General features: G+C 44.4%; 1 long non-coding RNA gene across 1 annotated transcript; it reads right to left on the reverse strand.

Moving 5' to 3' along the window:
• Positions 1-557: 557 nt before the first annotated feature.
• Positions 558-6,569, reverse strand: LOC120441136. Its single transcript, XR_005613812.1, has 3 exons — positions 6,519-6,569; positions 3,513-3,585; positions 558-629 (listed from the first exon to the last, which is right to left on the reverse strand). It is a non-coding gene; the product is annotated as an uncharacterized LOC120441136 (long non-coding RNA).
• Between the last annotated feature and the right edge of the window lie 365 nt (positions 6,570-6,934).

Consider the following 6,934-nt stretch of genomic DNA (forward strand, 5'->3'; position numbering starts at 1 on the left):
ACCATTAGTAAAAAGCTTTTTGAATTTCCTTCGTGTTTGAGAGACACTTCATAACTGAACGCATCACTGTGGTGCAGAAAAAGGTGAAGCGACTTGAGGCTGTGCAGTTCATTGATCCCTAATCAATAATAAATATAAAGATCCACTTGTGCTTTGTTTCCTTAAAGTGACAAATTGGTTCCATTAGGTACCACTGGATAATAAAGTGACACAGAAGCACGACTGTTTTGATTCACGGTGCACAAAAAGCCGTGTGGCTGCTGCTGCTGCTGATGAAATAAAGCAAAGGCATCAAGCCTCACCCGTATTTGACCCCCTCAATAAGTTTTGCATAGTCCCATAGAAAATGTCTCTTTTTACAGCTCAATAAAAGCCTGAATGGTTAAAATGGCCAATTTTTTGTGGTGTGTTTGAAGGAGCTGATGAGATGAGAGTGCGAGGCGGAGGGAGGAGGGGGAAGGAGTGGGGCGAGGAGGGAGGTGAGAGATTACCTAGCATGGGTTGGCAGCGCTCTGCTGATCCTCGGAGCGACACACAGACTCACACATTTAGTATTCTGACTCCACGCCGGCTCAGATCAGATGTGTTATCACACGCTGGAGTGCTGGAGATGGGATGCTAATTTAAACCTGCAGCAGGAGGAGAAAGAGGAGGAGGAGGAGGAGGATAGGAGTGCAGCGGGCAGCCATTACAAAAAGCCAGCCAACATGGATGACAATCCAGCGCAATTTCTCATGCGATAATTTCTCTTTTCAAAGAATGAAAAGGGGAATTATAGCTGGGGAAAAATATGAGCTGAGATTATAATTAATTCAGAAATATGTGTTGGTATTTTAGTTTTTAAATGTGCACTTACTTTTTAAATTATTTTTAAAAATTGCAGTTGTTCACTTAACATTGTCACTGCATTTGTAGTCCTAGTAAATCTCCTCGATTCACACACTAAATCAGGCTTTCTGTGACAAACCTGATAGCTGCTCCCTCATGCCATATTTAATCAGCAAAACAACACACATCCTCTCTGTGGTTGTGATGGGACGCCAGTTAGGTCTTAATTCAAGTTTCAGCTCAGGCAGTTCATGGCTGTGCGCACACATAGGGCCATATTTACTTACTCCAGTAGAAAAAGGTGTAGCCAAAGTGCAGGTAAGCATATAAAGTTCACTGTGTCAGTTTAAGAACACAAATTCAGTCAGTTCATTTCAATAATGACCAACACGCTATAATAAAAAGTAGATTAAAAACATGAGAAATTGCAAACAAGCTGACGTGATGAGGGTTTAAAACAATCTACCACCAGCACAGCCGCTCCCTCTAACCTGCCAGAAGAATCCAGTCAAAGTGGAGGTTTTGCACATGTGTTTCTCTCAGTATTTCACACCAAGAAGTGACACAGAAGGAAGCGATGTCCTGATGTTAAAGGCTGTGTGGGGACTGAATCCTGATTCATTCAGAGAAGGTGATTTATTCCCCCAAAATCTGCAACTGGCACGACTAACATCAGCAATCAGGATACGCGGTCACACAAAGATGGTTATCAGCTTGATACGTTAAACCAGCGTTGAAAGCATCTGACCAATCGCAAACACGGACAGGTGTGCTGACAGCAGGGTGACTGATTTTGCAGAGGAAGTGTTTCCTGAAAAACACTCGATTGGTCTGATCAGGCTGTACTTGTAAGCTGATGTAACGCTGTGGACGATAGTTTGAAGTCATTTTCTGATTATGGGCTTTTTATTTGTCTCTAAATTGAGTTTTAACTAGTTTTGATACTTGCATACTTATATATCGTGCAACACACAGTGTATTTCAGCTTGAACTTTAAAGGTTTCATATTGTGATTCTTTTAAAGCAGTAACACAAAATGATAACATTTTCTTCTCAGAACCTGGAAGCTCCAAGTTCACCGTAGCGATTTACTGCTCTTCCCCTGAGTCTGACTGAACCGGTGGAGTGTTTCTGAAAAGAAAGAAACATCCTACCTAAACCTGCCTGACCCCACCTTCCATTCAGTCTAATTTTGAGAAGAAAAAAAGGGGGGGGGGATTCTGGAGTAAATATTTGAAAATGACTACATCTGGTCCCCTCTTCTGTAGTTTAGTGTCTAATTTGGGGTTTTTCTGTCTCCTCTTCTTTTTCCTTTCAGCTGTGCCTATTGAGCCGGGCTGCCAGTTTTCATCCTCTTTCATTACTCCCTCCCATTATTCCCTAATTTCTTTCCCCTCGCTCTTCGGGCACCTTTTGCACAAAGCAATCAGCCAGCAGTTAATGGCTGGGACTATCCCGCTCTCGGTGTCTGGTTTCCCTTCCTTTCTATCTTTCTTTTTTTCTGAGGAAATGAAAGGAGACAAAAGCAGAAGCTGCTCGTGCTACCTTGGCCCTCATCCTCACTATGATCGTGCAGAAATGAGTCTGTCGAGTGGACGGTTTAGTTGGAGTTGTTTTATCGAGCTCACAGAGTAATGAGTGTGTTTGTCTTCCTGGAGAGCCGTAGCGCTCAATTTCGCCTCTCTCAGCGTTTGAATCACTCCCTCCGCTGCAGACAGGAAGTGGCAGGTGGTCAGCATCACCATCCAGGGATGAGCACATGAAATATAATTTATTCAAAGGATAAATTTGAAGTTGTTCAGGGATTCAGTTCCAGCTAAAGATCATGTGCTGTTCCAAATTTTAAAGTACAATCTGCAGGTGCACTGCAGGTAACCATGGCAATAGCAATCATGCGTCAAGCTATGAGACATAATAGACTCCCTATTACGGAAAATCATAATAAAGCCTCAGTGAAGTGTAGAGGATCAAGTCATCAGGGCTGGTTTTAATGGAAAGCACAAAATAAATCAAGACTAAAATAACAGTAATAGAAAATGAATGTGATGAGCATTCATGCACTCCAATCAGATTTAGGCTTGATTTGCATTCTTTTTACTTTTTTATTCTTGATGGTAGAGAGGTAGCAAAAGTAGGTGAAGCCTTATTCATTCATAACGAGGGATCTGATAGGTACAGTGAACAAAAGCATGGCTTTTGCGTCTTTATTCGACATTCCTGGTGCTGCCGTTTGAAGATAAATGTATTAACCTGAGGAACATTCCATATCTCAAACTGATTCCCCAGAACTTTTGTTGTCAAAGACACCAAAGAAGAAGCCACCATGACGTCATCCATTGGCTGGTTTGGTTTTAAGTTTAGAGTTTTGACGGCCAACATATGGGTTTTTTGGGCCATGAAATAATCGGTGCAGTGGGGGTGGTGACAGGTGAGCAGGAAGGCAGAGCTTTGACTGCAAGCTGGTCACTTGCAGACTTTCAAGGCTCTGGTTGCCTTGGTAATCAAATAAAGCATTTACTAATAGGTCATGTCAATAAGCATAGGTGCTTCAGTCATTCAGCTGGAAGTTGAGAAAGATCTATTTTGGGTGCCGTCTACTTTGCTTTGGCCTATTTTGCTTATAGTTTATTTAAGTCATCAAATTTCATTCACTTTATATACCTTCTGTTGGCTACATTGCTTACAGAGTGCAGCTGAAGGTCACAAGCGGACATCCGAACTGAGCTTGGAATAGACGGAGTGGAGTAGCAGCTGGTCCTTCATGTTAGAAGCAGCCAGTTGAGGGAAGACAACCAATTAGGAGACACAAAAACATAAAAATTATATATGTTATCTGGCCTGGGAATGCCCCAAGATACCCTAGAAGGAACTGGAAAGTGTTGATGGGAAAAAGAATGTCTAGTGCCAGTGTTGCCAAACTTTCTTTAAGAGGAAGATGATGGATGGATGGAGCTTTATCAGCTGGAAAGCTTGGTTAACAAGTTTTAGCCATTAAAGTGCACAGTCTGTTATCCATCCATCCTCTTCAGCTTATCCTAATAAGGCAGGGGTGCCCAATCCCAGTCCTCGAGAGCTACTGCCCTGCAGCTTTTAGATGCGTCCTTGTTCCAGCACACCTGAATCAAATGAATGGCTCGTTATCAGGCCTTTGCCAGACTTGATGGCATGCCGAATTGGTAATCCAACTATTTGATTCAGCTGTGTTGGAGTAGGGATGCATCTAAAAGCTGCAGGACAGTAGCTCTCGAGGACTGGGATTGGGCACCCCTGTAATAAGGGTTGCAGGGGTTGGTGGGTGGACTGGAGCCTGTCCCAGCTACCATACTGCAAGAGGCAGGGCTAACACACAACTCATTCACACCTATGGGCAATTTGGAATCACAACTTAACCTAACCCCACTAACTGCATGTCTTTGGACTGTTGGAGGAAGCCGAAGTATCCAGAGAGAACCCACGCAAACACGGGGAGAACATGCAAACTCCACACAGAAAGAAACGGTAATTAGCACCGTGTCTGATAAAGCTCTAGAATTTTACAAAATCTGGTGCTCAGACTTCTTGGACAATTTGTTAGTATAATTAACTGCACAGCAGCCATTTTATTGGTCAGATAACTGCATTAATTTCATGGTCCACAGGTTCCATTCAAGGACTCCAATTAGCTGATGGGAAGCCTTGCAGATAGCTATCGGCTACAGCCACCTGTGTCAAAGAGGCCACGCCCCAATAATGCATTTTAAGCCTTTACGTTGGACACAGGAGTCTACAGGGGCTGACTCACAGCTGGAGCCTCTAGTGGCCATCAGTGGAACTGCAATTTTTGCCACATCTGCACTGGGCTTCATTTTCCAGCCCAGAAATGAGGAACTTTCCAATCATTTGGCCTTTTTATACCCGCTGACCTGGAAGATCACATCATGTCTTCCTCATGGTCATGATGAAGATGGTGTTGGCAGAGCTGCTTCTTGCTCTGCTTCGTCTGATCGCAGCAGAGCACTGCCGTTTCCAGGTCAGCTGCTTTAAATTTGAAACTGTTGTCTCATCTGACCTGGTGATCCGAGCAGACTGGGTCAAAACGCTTCGTTTTTGTCATCACCTGAGGAAGAAGCTGTATTAACCTCTGAGGAATCCCAATCACACGGGATCTAATTACCACAGGCATTTGTCATTATTGTCTCTCTCTTTTCACCTCCTTCTTCTGAAGCTCCCCCTCTCTTCTCACACACTCGCGTTTTAATCCTCCGCGTTATTGTCGGCACATTTTCATTATCTTTGAGAGGCTCCGCGCTCACTATGCTTTGATGAGTTTATGAACAGTGGCACCTCTAATCCGAAGGAAGATGCTCTCGAGAACGCAGTGATCAGCGCACATCACAGCGGCGGCGGCAGCCAGGGGACGAGCTGATGTAATTTTACATTTGTAATAATAATCTGGGAAGTCTTTAATGCGATTCAAAGACAGGCTTGTCAAAAATAATACTGCGGCGTTAATATGAGGTGAGGGAGAGCAGAGGGAGGGAGGAGGTCTGCTGCTGCTTTTGGAGTTGGAGAAATGTGCGCGGGTTGATTGGAAGTGTGCGGGCAGTAATTGAGGGCTTTGTTGTTGCCTTGTCCACAAATGGATTTCTCATTACAGTGAATGCAGCAGCATGTTCTCTGCAGTAAATGGTTGCCATAGGAGCTGTAATAACACGTAATGCTGCGTGACCCTCGGCTGGTCGCCGGCACTTTTGAGAGCTGTCACGGGGCGTGCACAATTAGGCCGCCATTTGCAATACAGATACTAATATGAGTATCTGTGCACATCAAAAATAAACACACTGCTGCGCTCGCACTCTACTTTTTTCCCTGTCATGAGGACAAAAAGGATTTCTTCTTTCTCCCGCTGCAAAACCGGGATATTAATCGCCATTAAATAGCTGAATAAACAGAAGCCAGACAACGCCAGCCCTTAGCTTTCCCGCAATGCTTTCATCAGTTCTTTCACTTTCCTGCTCTGTAAACACTTTCCCCACAAATTGTCCCACACAATCAAATAAGTGTGGTGTTGTAATCAAAGCTGAAAAGGAAAGAACAGGGACCTCTTTTCTGGTCTGCACGTCTTATCTGCTGGCGCTTGGGGCCCGATAATCTCTGCTCGCTCTCCGGTGGTACGGGCTGCGTTCTACGTGCCGGCTCATCCTCCTGTTTTCCTGCTTTTGTTGCCATCTGTCCTCTTAACATTTCATGAGCAATTTCTACAGGCTGAGTGCAGAGAGGAGGGGAAAAAAGGGAGAGCTCGCAGAAATCTATAATTCACATCTTCCCAATTTGTCCTGACGAGCTGCCGTAGCGTGCTCTCCCTCCTCCTGCTTCCTCTCACAATTACAGAACAAACGCTCTTTGAATGTCTCCCTGTCTCTGGTTGCTTATTCATCCCTCTGGTTTTTTCCGTCTCCTTTTTGTTTCTTCGCTGGGTGCAGCTGTTTGCGCTGACTGTTGGTGGGCCGACTACAGTAATTAAGCGCCAATTAGCCCACCTTCAGAGCTGTATTAACGAGCCTCGACAGCTCGCGGCCGGGGCAACAGGCTATAATCACCCGCTGGCCCCTCGGCAGGATAATGGTACGACCGTGAACTGCTACTTACCCACTCGAGCGAGCGCCATCTCTTGAGCTGCGTGACTTTCAGCACATTGTTGATGTTCTTACCTCCGGTCAGACCATCGAAGCGCGCTGACTCCTCCATAAATAAGCTCTTTGATCCTCTTTCTGTTGTGTGGTTGTGCTTTTTTTTTTTTTTTTTTTTCCTCTGGCGGCCCATAATTAGCTCTGAATGTGGCGCTGGATGCTAGTGCTTTTGTGATGATGCAAAAGAAGCTTGCAGTAAACTGAGTGAAGAGTTTGCAGCTTTTTAGATCAAACTTTCACCAAACATTCCTTCTTTTAAATTGATTCCAGGCAAAATGTTTCACAAAGTATTTCTGTTTTGCAGTATTAACTCTTTAACCAGCAGCAACATGTTGGGTCTTCATTAGAGGACAAAGAGGTAAGGAGCGAGCAAAAGACAGCAAAACACTTCAATGACCAACTACAAGTGCATCAGTGAAGTTTTGATGGGCTCATTC

The sequence above is a fragment of the Oreochromis aureus genome, linkage group 2 (assembly GCF_013358895.1).
Source record: "Oreochromis aureus strain Israel breed Guangdong linkage group 2, ZZ_aureus, whole genome shotgun sequence".
NCBI classification, from domain to species: domain Eukaryota; kingdom Metazoa; phylum Chordata; class Actinopteri; order Cichliformes; family Cichlidae; genus Oreochromis; species Oreochromis aureus.